At 36.2% G+C, this 15,130-nt stretch overlaps 1 non-coding gene and 1 pseudogene across 1 annotated transcript; both read left to right on the top strand.

Annotated features, from left to right (window-relative positions):
• The first annotated feature begins 9,799 nt into the window (after window positions 1-9,799).
• LOC134685833 (U2 spliceosomal RNA) lies at window positions 9,800-9,987 on the top strand. Its single transcript, XR_010101450.1, has one exon. It is a non-coding gene; the product is annotated as a U2 spliceosomal RNA (small nuclear RNA).
• A 4,009-nt stretch (window positions 9,988-13,996) lies between these two features.
• LOC134685831 (U2 spliceosomal RNA) lies at window positions 13,997-14,089 on the top strand (annotated as a pseudogene).
• The last annotated feature ends 1,041 nt before the right edge of the window (window positions 14,090-15,130 follow it).

The raw sequence follows: 15,130 nt of genomic DNA, 5'->3' as shown, positions 1-15,130 counted from the left end.
TGCTCTATTACCCACGGTTCAGTTGAAATGGCAGACCAGTACAACAGAGCTATGAGACGGACCCTGAGGGCGAAGTTTGTTTTGGAGACAAGAGGGTCAAGACGAGGGACCAAGTGATAGTCGCTTTAGAAGGAATGGTAGACAATAAGCAGCTACAAGCCATTTACAAGTGTGGAGAAGGAGCTAACTGGTATCTAAAGTTTAAGACAGAGGATCCAGTCAACACGTTAGGACATAGGGGAAACGTTGAGGGGCTAGATGGGATGTCAGCTAGATTTGAGAGAATAGATTGAAGGGTGGTGAAGTTCAGGGTGCATTGGTTCCCGATGCACATGAACATCAAAGTCGTGGGACAGTTCTTCGCCAGGTATGGCAACAATATTCATGTTCATCATGAACAGCAGGACTATGGAACACTAAGGTTGGAAAGGGGAGCCATTGGAGGTGTAATGATATGTACAGAGGACCAATACGCAGATCTATATATTTCTTATCGCATTTAATTTCATTATGTCGTCTCTTTGGTGTTTAGTTTTTTTATTTGAAATAAAATTTGCCTTATAAATGGTGTAAAATATAAATGTTATCAGGGTGTTTACATCTGATATTGAATGACAAGTTATTAAATTTTCTAGCCAGTCCTGGAAAAGCTGTTTTTGGTTGTCAATCTTTGCAGAAATTGCACGAGTTATTTTTCCATAACTTTCCACAGAACTAATAATCCATTGCATGAAATGATAAGGTGGATTTATTTCCATTTCAACATTTTAAAATTGTTATTATCTTGGCATTTAGATATAAAATCAAAAGCGCTTTTAATTTTATATTTAAATTTTCGTTGAAAAGACTTCCCACTGAAGGAAACCTACAGGTGTTTTTGTTTTATGAGGTACAATATCATGAATATTGAATATATTTCTTCGTTACTCATTTATAAATAGATATTATGATTTAGCAGTAGTTTTGTCTTCTTTATGTGTATTTTTGTTTTAAAGGAGCTTTTTTGCTTTAAAATATTCTGCCAATGTTTTGGTATAGCTCTCCTTCATAAGGATAATTCTCTAATCCAATCTCTTTTAACTAAATAAATGTAAGCATTTAATCTAGGATATAATATATTTTTCTTTTCCATGTAAAATTTAAAAAAAATCCAGATGCATGATCATCTGCTTTCGATATTCAACATCAATAAAGCTGATGATGAGTACACGTATGCAGATGCTATCACCAAGGAAATATTTGAGTTTCGTTGTCTCGTTAGGCAGGTCAAATATCTGAAAAAACCATACGAGGTTGAATAACACAGTTATTCAGTAAGAAAAGGCATGACCACGACCTTGTAATGTATATGGAAAAATGAAATAGAAATAGAAGTCAACATTTGACAAAGGTCGTAGAAAATAATCTGACCACAAAACAAAACTAAATATGTCCAGTGTTTGTATTTCCTTCTGACAAAACAGACTACATGTATGTTGATGTAGAAAAACAATTTTGACTTACAGATTATTGATATAATTAATAAAGAACCAGAAAATATTCATGAACCTGAGTAATGGAAAAACATTAAAAACTAGAACAAAACCATTATTCAGACTTGTTTTCCAAGGAGATCAAGGACTTGGAAATTTTAAGTCCTAAATGCTCTTCAACTTTGAACTTGTTTGTTCTGAACGTCACTGATGATTCTGATGTACACGAAACCTTCGTTTGACATATTAAACTAAAATCCTGAAACCAGTGATACCTATTAGTTATAATAGTAAAACATAGTGTGACATATTTCAAGACATGTTATTTTAAACCTGATTCTGTTACTTTTGTTTTAACTTTTTTATTTGATTTAATGATTCACGTTGTATATAGAAACAGATAATTTAATATAAAATCTAAATACTAAACATATTTTTCTAAACAAATAAAAATTGTTTAATCATATTCATTTGCAACACTGTTAAATTTTTTTTAAATGATTGGAGGGTATTCTTAAAAGATGCGCAATATTAGTTTTTTTTCACTTGTTCCAATGAACATTTTTTATATCATGCGTCAGTTTTCAACGCGAGTCCAGTTTCTCCTGTTATTAAAATATAATTTCCATAATACCACAAAGAACGAGTTCTACCGTCGCCTTCAAGCTTGAGGCCGTAAAATACATGAAATATGCTTCAGAAAATGGCAACTGAGCTGCAGCACGCAACTGATAAATCAATGAGTCCACGAAATGCACATAGAGAAAAGAAGGAGATCAACTAAGTCTGGATAAGAAATCTTAGCGTACCAGGAGTCAAAAGACAAGGTGGCCTGCCCTAGAAAACAAGGTAGAAAGTTATATCCTCTCACAGAGAGCATTACTTCTTGGCGTTATACTACCCATATATGTCTAAAGGTGGTTGCCGCTACCAACTATGATGATGAACTTGTCAACTTTAGACAGTACTTCATAGACAAAGTTGCAGAATAAAACCATTAGTCCAGACTCCGTCATTATCATGGGGGAAGTCGTTCTAACATTTGGCATGCTAATAAATAGAACAGCAGAGAAAGTGGTAAACAAACCATAAGCACTAAAACCACCGGTCAAGAAAAATCTAGCTTCAAATGTGTACTATCGTGTACAACCAATACCATCTCAAAAAAGGAAAACCATACAAAAAGAGAACTTCCAAAACGGCATCGCTATCAACGAGAACGAGAAGGGATGTATTTACAATGAGATAAAGAAACCCCGGATCACAGAATGTTACGTGAGACGTCCTGGTGGATTTTTCCACGGCAGTAGTTCGTGTTTGTAATGGTAACTTTTTTGGTATTATTTTTTTATAGGACAAAGTACAACTGCAACTTTCAAATTGATACAACTTTTGTTGTAGATTTAATTTCTATGTTAATGGTAGAAACACGTGATAGTGTGAATCAACGCTTCAAGAACTTCATTCAAGAATAAGAGAAGCATACACACCTTCACCCATTGTGTGGACAGCAGTTTTAACTTAAAAGAACAAATAATAAACATACACGAATGTGGCGGAATAAAATGTTCACATCAGTCTAAATAAATGTAATCCTTGGACAAAAACCGAGTCTATCTATCACTTAACAAATATTATTGGGCTCCTCCATTGAATGTGTCTACATAGACCTGGAATCTGACTTCATATAGATCAGTCAGTCGAAGAAGAGGAACTGAACACATTATTGTTACTAGGACCATCTTCAAGTTGAACCCGAGTAAATACAGTATTTCAGTATTGGTGCAACGCTTTTTTCGCTTATTCTGTACTTGTCAGACATCCGTACCGGTATATACTTATAGATAAACGTTTTTTTTTCTTCATTTTTTGTGTGCCTTACTATGATCAACGACCTTTCAGAGTCTGGATAATCCATTTTTTTCAACATTCAATACATTCTTATTTCAATATTGGCAAGTTAGACATATTGAAATATCTCGATCAATCAACGTTGATTATTGGTTACTCGAATAATCTCGATAAAATTATCACATGATCTTGAAATGGTAGAAGTCAACATATCGTTACTATGAAATGTACAACGTCATTCACGGAAAACTTTAAACTTATATGTATGCAGAAAATAGTCATGTCAGACAAATCTTACCTTTACAGTACTACCTTTTACTATTCTGTAATAAGAAACAGATACGACCGTGTATCCATTGACTCTAAATTGAATAGAAACAATAAAACTATGCGTGAAAACTTTTAACTTTAATTTAAGTGAAAGACAGGTTGCCGAAGCAGAAAATAAATATTCACAGTAATAAACACCATTTAAACGAAACATAATGACTGTTGTTGTAAAAACCAAGGTTGCTGAGCTATTTTAAAATTTGAAGCGAGAGGCGTTTAACATTGCAGTATAAAATACTTGAATGTCCAAAGAATAAGCAAGTCCAAACCTTGTATGAGAAGTCATTGAACTCTAGGTTCCCACATGAAGTGAAAATGTCCCTATTTCAAGAAGAATAAACTCACGAAAAAGCTAAAAATTCACTACATTCGCGTTCATAGTATTGTTTTTGACCGCCTGACAACTTCACGGAAATATCAAAGTGATTATAAACAAGGACTCTGTGACGGGCAACTTATAATATCCGTGTATTAAAGATTTTAATGATATCAAGCCGGTCCAGTTCAAACTATTATTACGTGGTACAATTCTCATTTACATATTATTAAAATTAAAAAAAAAAAAAAAGCACTACTAATTTCTGGCTATGACTCATTGTCATGTGTTACTCCTTAGGAGAACTGGAATATTAGTCATAAGACGTATACCCTCATCTTTATTTAAATCCACGTCGTTGAAAGATGCTTGGCATCATGACAACGACAGTTGCAAGATTTTGATATCTTGTTTAAACAATTCAACCTAGTGTACACTTGAAACATGAAGTCAAAGAAAGAGTAGTATGTAGGCTTGGACCGAAAAGTGTGTAAAATTGATGTTTAAATAACAATGTTTCAGTCAAGAATCAAAATTTGATACATAAAAAATCACCGACATGTTTATGTTGCTTTCTGCTATTTTGTCTAATATGAAGGGTAAATGGTCAAATTATCCGACGAGAGGCAAATTGGACGATTGGCAGATATAACATGGAATCACGTTGTACAAGAAGAAATACTAAAAAGAATAGCACTGACATATTTCAGACATTTTCAGCACGTACTTAAAGAAAATTTTTCAATAAACATATTTTTTTCTCATTCTTCTTATTGATAAGGGTTAAGATAAGAGGCATGATTTTTTTTATAAGTTGTTAGTGGCTTTGAACTAGCTGTCAGATAACTGCGAATACTCTAAGATCTGTCCATTGTGTCTTTAGTGTCGGGATGTATAAGTACCCTGCCACGTCCACTTTTATTTTTTGTCTATCTGATGAGTTAAACCTTTTTCAACTGATTTTTACAGTTCGTTCTTATGTTGTACTGTTATACCACTGTCCCAGATTAGGGGAGGGTTGTGATCCCGCTAACATGTTTAACCCCGCCACATATTTATGTATGTGCCTGTCCCATGTCAGGAGCCTGTAATTCAGTGGTTGTCGTTTTTTTATGTGTTACATATTTGTTTTTCGTTAATTTTTTTTACATAAATTAGGCCGTTAGTTTTCTCGTTTGAATTGTTTTACATTGTCTTATCGGGGTCTTTTGTAGCGGACTATGCGGTTTGTACATTGCTCTTTGTTGAAGACCGTACGGTGACCTGTAGTTGTTAATGTTTGTGTCATTTTGGTCTTTCGTGGATAGTTGTCTCTCTGGCAATCATACCAGATCTTCTTTTGTATATTGTATAAAATTGATTGACTACGAAATAACATTTATGTTGTAATATGTGTCACATAGATGAAACAAGGGGACAACATGTTACAAAACTTCAATTTTGTTGTATTTCAAAATTTTATGATAAAAAATTTGCACTTTTAATTGTAACAAAGAGACAGCAAACCAACAAACTGGAAAAAAGTCCCCAATAGAGATTGTGAAGAAAAGAAAACCGACAACCATAAATATAATAGGAAATAAAAGAAAAGAGCATGTCCCTTTTTTAAGAGACAACGTACCGCTTTAAACATAATACACAGAACTGAATCGATTACAACAAGTAGAACAAACAACATGAAATATCAACATAATACATATTTAAGTTAAGTGCCAGTCTGCCTAAGAATCAGGCAGTGGTGAAAACATAACCAAAAAAAACCCACCCAATTTGACATTGATTGCAGTTCATAATATGTAAATAAGCACAAAAATAACATTCAATTATGTTTTCTGTTCTGGTAATAGAAGTTACAATTTGGTTGAAATGCACTCGAAATTAACGAATAAGGGGAGATAACTCTGTAATTTGCTATCATTCTAACCAGTTTTCTAACAGTTATTTGATACTACCAGACACACACAAACGAAAGACTAATAATTTTCAACTCAGGATGATGGTTAGTATTAAATAGAATGATTAGCTCGGTGGGTTTTTTCTGATCATGTTTTGATTTTTACCTAAATTGCCTGATTTTTACAATGACTGGCAATTAAAAACTAAACATAACCAGTATTGCATTGCACGACTCGAGTAATAAAACTGACTTCATCTGATACGCCTGTACAGGTAACATTTACCGATATTGATTAAAACCGGGTTTACAGGTTAATAGTTATCAAAAGTACCAGGATTATAATTGTATACGCCAGACGCGCGTTTCGTCTGCATAAGACTCACCAGTGACGCTCAGATCAAAATAGTTAAAAGCCAATTAAATACAAAGTTGAAGAGCATTGAGGATCAATAAAGTATGTAATCAATTAAGTATGTAATCTTGAAAGTCATACAATTTATTTTTAAAGTGCATTTTTTTATTTGCAAGCAGGAACAGAGAGTTTGGAAATAAGCATCTTTTTCACAACCTTTATACAATTGCAAAGGCTCTATCGCAGCTTAAAATTGATTGTTTTAGAAGTATATCATTTTAATGTATTAATCTTTATTATAAAAGAGGGACCAAAGATACCAAAGGGACACAGTCTAACCAATAAATCTAAAAAAAACTGACAATGCTATAGCTAAAAATTAAGACAAAAAGACAAACAATAGTGCACATGACAAAACATAGAAAACTAAAAATAAACAACACGAACCCCACCAAATCACAGGTGCTCCAGAAGGGTAAGCAGATCCTGCTCCATATGTGGCACCCGTCGTGTTGCTTATGTGATAACAAATCCATAACAGTCTAATTCGGTAGGTCACATTCATGAAAGGGAGGGGGGAAGGAGGTGTAGTTACGACGTAAGGAACATATCCGATATCATTTGTGAAACGGTTATTCCATAACGGTCAACCAACACCTGATGGTGTCCGTTAAATTATAGAAGAGATGATTTCAACTTCACCATTTGGAACTCTTGGTTTAATAGCTTCCTTGTGAGCAGCAACCCTCTATCAAGAAAGTCATAATAGGAAATGCAAGCACGGGGATATCGTATCAATTGGGAGACATATACCTCATATGCAGGTGAAGCTGGAATGTTGCTACTTAGAAATGGAAAGTTCACAATTGGAAAGCGAAAATCATCTCTTTTGTCGTAAAGTTTTGTTTTCATTCGACCCTCATTGTCAATTTCTAGATGTAATTCAAGATATAACGCCGACTTAACTGTATCTATAGTATCCTTTATCTCTAGAACAATGTCAAACATCATCTATATACAGGAAAGTAGATTTAAGGATATTGCTATCGTTCTTCCTAAAAAGTTCCTGCATGAAGTCAGCCTCATAATGAGTAGAAATAAGTCATTAAGTAGAGGGGCACAGTTTGTTCCCATTGGAATACCGAGAGTCTGTTGAAAAACACGTGCTCCGAACGTAACAAATATGTTGTCAATCAAGAAATCAAGCATCTTGATAATATCCGTTTCAGAGATTTTTTTGTTTCAATCAGAGTGGTCCTTTACAAAGTAGGATTACACATTTTGATATAATGTGTGTTAGAAATTCGTCATTTTTTGCAAGATTATTGTCAAAATCATAATTTTCAGGGTAGAAATGTAAGCAAGTGTATTAAATTTAGTTACAGAGGCGAAATATAGACCGCAAAGGCTGGCATGCAATTTGTATAAGCTACACTTTTACTTGTTTAGTTTTAAGAAAGTTTGCGTTAATGCCTTTGTGCCGTTTTTTCAAAGAAAGATTATGGTGTTAAAGCAGCAATCTGCTTTAACAGGCTGGGCATAACCCATGATTTCAAGGACTGTTACTCATATGGTCATTTCCAACTCATCTGGGGAACGGGCAGGGTACTCGAATGATGTTAACCTCGTTTTAAAATAAAATCCACGTTATGACAAATGTAAGTTTTTGATATCTTGAGTAAGACATAAGATTTATAGGCTTTGGAAACTCGGAGAGAATTGAGTATCGCTTCTCGGCCTTTTGGCACGATCAAAGTGTAGAATTAGTAAAAATCTAACTTTTCGAGGCGAACTGTGGGGGTAGCCGTCTGTTCGGAAGACTCTATTACCCACGGTCAAGAATGTTGTTTTATGAAAAAGATGCAATGAGGAAGACGATGAGGGTGAAGTTCCAAGGACCAAGACGAATTAACACCAATAACAAGGTGCTGGACGAGATAAACGAGTTTGTGGACATCAGGAAGCTGACGGCCATCTACAAGTGTGGAGAGGGTGCTGAGTGGTATTTGTCATTCGAGGACGAGGCGGAATGTGAGGTTGGAGACGGTGACACGAGATCCGGCAAGACGGGAATGAAGGTGCGTTTCGAGAGGATAGACAGGAGGGCTGTCAAGTTCAGGCTACATTGGTATCATCTGCACATGAGCATGGACTTGATACGCCATTTTTTTGGACGCTACGGTACAAAAGTCCACCTCTAGTACGAGGACCAGGTGTATGGAACAGACTTGAGGTTAAAATCAGGTGTCATTGCCGGCGATATGATTTGTGGGGAGAAGGAGTATCTGGAGCTACCTTACAGGACAGTGTTATACAACAGGCCGGTATTCCTCACTGTGCTTGGGCGACAGGCACAGTGCCTCAAGTTTGGAGGGTTGGGGCAATACGTGCCACTTGCCCCAGCCAGAAAACGCAGCAACATCCAGTGCAGCAGCGCTCTTATGCGATGTTGTTGCAGCCGCACCTGAGGCTCCCCAGCCAAAAGCGTCGGACACACTTGTAGATGGCCAGCAGGAGGAAGTAACAGACAATGGGCTCTCGCAAGGCCAACGCGATTGAGCGGATGTGACCCCTGCGGCGCAAGACACGCGCTACAGTTTGGAATCTCAGTCCCTGGAGCCGGATATTAGCGCTTCAGAGGTAGGAGGGAACGAACAGGAGGAGATGGACATGTCGGGAGAAGGAAGGAAGAGACAGAGAAGTGCTAGTGGTGAGGATTCAGGAGAAAAAGAAAAAAGAAAGTGGAAAGAAAAAGAACAAAGATAAAGATAAGGGACACGACAAAGGTATGTTTTTGAAGTTACCGATCGGTAAAGCGAACACTTGACTTGAATATGGACTACGAATATTGTTTAACCCCCCTTGATTTGACTGCCGCTATGCCAATGGACTTTGAATTTGATATGTGGACTTTCATAACCTAAATTTATAGGTGTATTTTATTTAATTATTGTATTTGTGATTATTTTCATGTTTTGTGTTTAATTTTCATTCTTTTTTTCATTTAGATTAAGTTTGTTTATTTAAATCCCCCTTTTTTATATTTTGATTTAAAGTTTTCATTTAGAGCCTCAGTGCACTTTTTTTAAAGTCACATTCTATTGTGTTTTTTTTCGTTCACCTGTTGATAAAATTCTGTTCACCTGCCTTATAATTACTTTTAAATGTTCAAGGCATTTAATTATTACCTGTTTTATTTGTGTTACTATTTTTAATCACACCTGTGTCGTGTGTTTATACATGTACCTTTATTTACTTTATAGACTGATTAGTATATATTATCTATGTAATATTATTTTTTTCAAACTTTAACTTTTACAATGAATACAATTGATAAAAATATTCTGAATGTAGCTACCTTAAATGTAAATGGATTATTAGAATACCAGTGTCAGTATACTTTAAAAGAATTTTGTTTACAGCATCATATAGATATTCTTTTTCTACAAGAAACACATGTTTCTAATTCAAAAAAGTTAGATAATTATTTTGATTTTTATAGATGTTTTTGGAACTTTGGCTCTAATCGAAGTATTGCAGTACCTCCAGGATCGGCTTTGGAAACTTGGAAAAATTTGAGTATCGCTTCTCGTCCTTTTGGCTAAAATCAAAGTGTAGTATCTGTTCTTATCTTTAGAACATACTCACCCCTTCTCGTCCAATGAAAAGTCAGTTTTTCCCCCTCTAATTTTCATAGTACATGGTTTTCCATGCACTATGAAATGCTATACATGAATGACTTTTCATTGTCAGTTAATTATGAAAGTGAACTCTTAATAACTGCACTAACAAAGTATACAACTCCCTGAGGCATTTTCCTGGGAAAAAATGTCTACTGATTAAAGGTGATAGAGCAAAGATTAAAACAAAACATTTTTAATTTTGCAAATTTTCATACATTTTCTAATGTTACACATACATGTATATAGAATTATAAACAAAAATAATTGGGGTAACTTAAGGATATAGGTAAAATAGTATTTATTTACTTTATATACCTGACATTTGAGGGATTTTTCTTTCTTTCAAGAAAACAATGTCAGACTGCTGATATATACAGCAAAGGATTTTTTTCAAAGAAACACATGTACAATACATGTAAATTTATCAATAAAAAGTAAGCATTTAATGTTGAATGGTCCGAAATCAAATATTTATATGGAGAGTTTTATATTTATAAAAAAAAATCAAATTTCAAAAAGGGAATTTTTATAATATTATGTTGCTTTTTAAAAGAAAAAAAATCTCAAGATAAATAAGTATTAAACTTTACCTTAAGCAGAAGAAAAACAATTTATCCATTTGGTCCTGACAAACTATGTCAGAGCTATTTCATTCCATCCATTGTAATGATGATTACCTATGTTTTACATTTAGTTCATTATAAAAAGTGAACTCTTATTCAGGTTTGACTATTACAATGGGAAAGGATCATTTTGTAAGGTCACTCGAAAGTATGAATATGTTCTAAATTGGTCAGACAATACTTTGTCATGTTTTATGAAGATTTAAGCCCTCGGCTTCGCCTTGGGCTTAGATTTCGCCTTGGGCTTAAATCGTCATAAAACATGACCAAGTATAGTCTAACCTATAAATCTATCATATCGAAGCGAACTGTGGGGGTAGTCACCTTTGTGCTCTATTACCCACGGTTCAGTTGAGATGGCAGACCAGTACAACAGAGCTATGAGACGGACCCTGAGGGCGAAGTTTTTTTTGGAAAGAAGAGGGTCAAGACCAGGGACCAAGTGATAGTCGCTTTAGAAGGAATGGTAGACACTAAGCAGCTACAAGCCATTTACAAGTGTGAAGAAGGAGATAACTGGTATCTAAAGTTTAAGACGGAGGATCCAGTCAACACGTTAGGACATAGGGGAAACGTTGAGGGGCTAGATGGGATGTCAGCTAGATTTGAGAGAATAGATTGAAGGGTGGTGAAGTTCAGGGTGCATTGGTTACCGATGCACATGAACATCAAAGTCGTGGGACAGTTCTTCGCCAGGTATGGCAACAATATTCATGTGCATCATGAAGAGCAGGACTATGGAACACTAAGGTTGGAAACGGGAGCCATTGGAGGTGTAATGATATGTACAGAGGACCAATACGCAGATCTATATATTTCTTATCGCATTTAATTTCATTATGTCGTCTCTTTGGTGTTTCGTTTTTTATTTGAAATAAAATTTGCCTTATAAATGGTGTAAAATATAAATGTTATCAGGGTGTTTACATCTGATATTGAATGACAAGTTATTAAATTTTCTAGCCAGTCCTGGAAAAACTGTTTTTGGTTGTCAATCTTTGCAGAAATTGCACGAGTTATTTTTCCATAACTTTCCACAGAACTAATAATCCATTGCATGAAAGGATGAGGTGGATTTATTTCCATTTCAACATTTTAAAATTGTTATTATCTTGGCATTTAGATATAAAATCAAAAGCGCTTTTAATTTTATATTTAAATTTTCGTTGAAAAGACTTCCCACTGAAGGAAAACTACAGGTGTTTTTGTTTTATGAGGTACAATATCATGAATATTGAATATATTTCTTCGTTACTCATTTATAGATAGATATTATGATTTAGCAGTAGTTTTGTCTTCTTTATGTGTATTTTTGTTTTAAAGGAGCTTTTTTGCTTTAAAATATTCTGCCAATGTTTTGGTATAGCTCTCCTTCATAAGGATAATTCTCTAATCCAATCTCTTTTAACTAAATAAATGTAAGCATTTAATCTAGGATATAATATATTTTTCTTTTCCATGTAAAATTTAAAAAAAATCCAGATGCATGATCATCTGCTTTCGATATTCAACATCAATAAAGCTGATGATGAGTACACGTATGCAGATGCTATCACCAAGGAAATATTTGAGTTTCGTTGTCTCGTTAGGCAGGTCAAATATCTGAAAAAACCATACGAGGTTGAATAACACAGTTATTAAGTAAGAAAAGGCATGACCACGACCTTGTAATGTATATGGAAAAATGAAATAGAAATAGAAGTCAACATTTGACTACGACAGAGACGCTATGAGGCAAACGATGAAGGTCAGGTTTTTCCACGGTACGCAGAAAACAAACACCAGAGAGAGGGTCTTGAAGGGGGTCGCTTATGTTTTAGATGTCACACAACTGCAGGCAATATATAAGTGTGAAGAGGGTCGAGAAGTGTATCTGAAATTCTACGACGAGACAATTCCTAGAAGGATAGGCCACGGGGATGCTTTAGATGGGAGTGATGGAATGAAGATCCGGTTTGACAGACTGCACAAGAGAAAAGTGAAGTTTCGTGTGCATTGGTTCCCAATGCACATGGGCATATCTCTTGTCCAGTCTTACTTTGAGTCTCTTGGGAACAACGTGATTGTGGATCATGAAGACCAGACCTACGGTGCACTACGTCTGCAGACTTGGGCCATCAGAGGTGAAATGATTGTCACAGAAGACCAGTATCACGAGATGCCATATAGGGCAACCATTTTGGGCAGACCGGTCCTGATTACATTCTTGGGCAGGAGCTCAAAGTGCTTCAAGTGTGGTGCCTTAGGCCACCAGAGAGCAACCTGTCCAGGCGTAGGAAAACAGTCCCCAGTACAACAGCGCAATTACGCAGGGGCTGTTACAGGACTAAACCCAGTAGATACCACTGAGGTCCCTGATGTAGAAGTAGTGCAGACGACAACAGAAGATGGGCTCCCGCTACTTCAGCGCGGTGGAGCGGATGAGAACCCTCAGGCGCAAGACACGCGCGCTAGTGAGGGCAGTACAGAGCCCCCACCCATGGAACGAGGACCAGAGGAAGGGGGGAGACCACAGATGAGCGTATGGACATGACTGGAGACAGCAAGAAAAGGATGAGGAGCGATAGTGGTGATGAGGAACAGAGTGCGACAGAAGAAGATAGTGGTGGGAAAAAGAAAGGTACCTGGACTAGTGGTGGTGTCAAGTCAGATTTTATCCCAGGACCGCTTGGGACACCGGTAAGCAACACCCCGGACACTTAATTTGAACGTTAAATGGACTATGAGAATACTGTAACCCCCCCCCCCCCCCCCCCTGTTTTGATTACGGCAATGCCCATGGACTATGAGACTGAATTGTGTATAATAACCCTTTTGTATGGGTGTATTTTGTTTAATAATTGCAGTATTTTACTTTTTCTTAGTATGCATTTAATTTACATTCCTTTTTCATTGAGATTTTGTTTGTTTATTTAAATCCCCCTTTTTTATATTTGGAGTTAAAATTTTCATTTAGAGCCTCAGTGGACTTTTCTAAAGTTTCTTTTCTTAGTTCTTTTTTTTTGTTCACCTGTTGATGAAATTCTGTTCACCTGCCTTATAATTACGTTTAAATTTTCAAGGCATTTAAGTATTACCTGTTTTATTTGTGTTACTATTTTTAATCACACCTGTGTCGTGTGTTTATACCTTTATTTACTTTAAAGACTGATTAGTATATATTATCTATGTTATATTATTTTTTTCAAACTTTAACTTTTACAATGAATACAATTGATAAAAATATTCTGAATGTAGCTACCTTAAATGTAAATGGATTATTAGAATACCAGTGTCAGTATACTTTAAAAGAATGTTGTTTACAGCATCATATAGATATTCTTTTTTACAAGAAACACATGTTTCTAATTCAAAAAGGTCAAAAAAGTTAGATAATTATTTTGATTTTTATAGATGTTTTTGGAATTTTGGCTCTAATCGAAGTATTGCAGTACCTCAAGGATCGGCTTTGGAAACTCGGAAAAATTTGAGTATCGCTTCTCGGCCTTTTGGCCAAGATCAAAGTGTAGTATCTGTTCTTATCTATCTATCATATCGAAGCGAACTGTGGGGGTAGTCACCTTTGTGCTCTATTACCCACGGTTCAGTTGAGATGGCAGACCAGTACAACAGAGCTATGAGACGGACCCTGAGGGCGAAGTTTTTTTTGGAGAGAAGAGGGTCAAGACCAGGGACCAAGTGATAGTCGCTTTAGAAGGAATGGTAGACACCAAGCAGCTACAAGCCATTTACAAGTGTGGAGAAGGAGCTAACTGGTATCTAAAGTTTAGGACGGAGGATCCAGTCAACACGTTAGGACATAGGGGAAACGTTGAGGGGCTAGATGGGATTTCAGCTAGATTTGAGAGAATAGATTGAAGGGTGGTGAAGTTCAGGGTGCATTGGTTTCCGATGCACATGAACATTAAAGTCGTGGGACAGTTCTTCGCCAGGTATGGCAACAATATTCATGTGCATCATGAACAGCAGGACTATGAAACACTAAGGTTGAAAACGGGAGCCATTGGAGGTGTAATGATATGTACAGATGACCAATACGCAGATATCCCGTACCAAACGACTATCTTTAACCGACCCGTACTTATTACAGTTATGGGAAGGAAACCAAGGTGCCTCAAGTGTGGAAGTTGTGGTCACCAGCGAGCCACCTGTCCAACCCTATCGGAGCAACATCCAGTGCAACAGCGCTCTACGGCAGATGTTGTTGCCGGTAGGCCAGCTAGTGCACCTGTAGCAGTCATACCTACAGGATGGTAATGGGCTCCCGCAACCTCAGCGCGGATGATGACAGTACAGATAACCAATCCCATGCGACATCACCTGAGGTATGAGAGGGTACAGTGGAAGTGGAAGAGGAGGAGATGGACATGACCGGAGACAGCAAGAAGAGGATGAGGAGTGATAGTGGTGATGATACAGGAGAAAAGGAAGAAAGTGGAATGAAGAAAAAAAAAACAAGTTATCGATCAGTAAAGCGAACACTTGAATATGGACTATAAATAGTGTTTCCCACCTTGATTTGACTGTCGCTATGCCCATGGACAATGAATTTGATTGTGGACTTTAATAACCTATATTTATAGGTGTATTTAATTCAAATATTGTA

Source organism: Mytilus trossulus, chromosome 9 (assembly GCF_036588685.1).
Source record: "Mytilus trossulus isolate FHL-02 chromosome 9, PNRI_Mtr1.1.1.hap1, whole genome shotgun sequence".
NCBI lineage: Eukaryota > Metazoa > Mollusca > Bivalvia > Mytilida > Mytilidae > Mytilus > Mytilus trossulus.
Note: the sequence above shows the minus strand (reverse complement) of the source record. Positions and strands in the feature narration are given on the sequence as shown.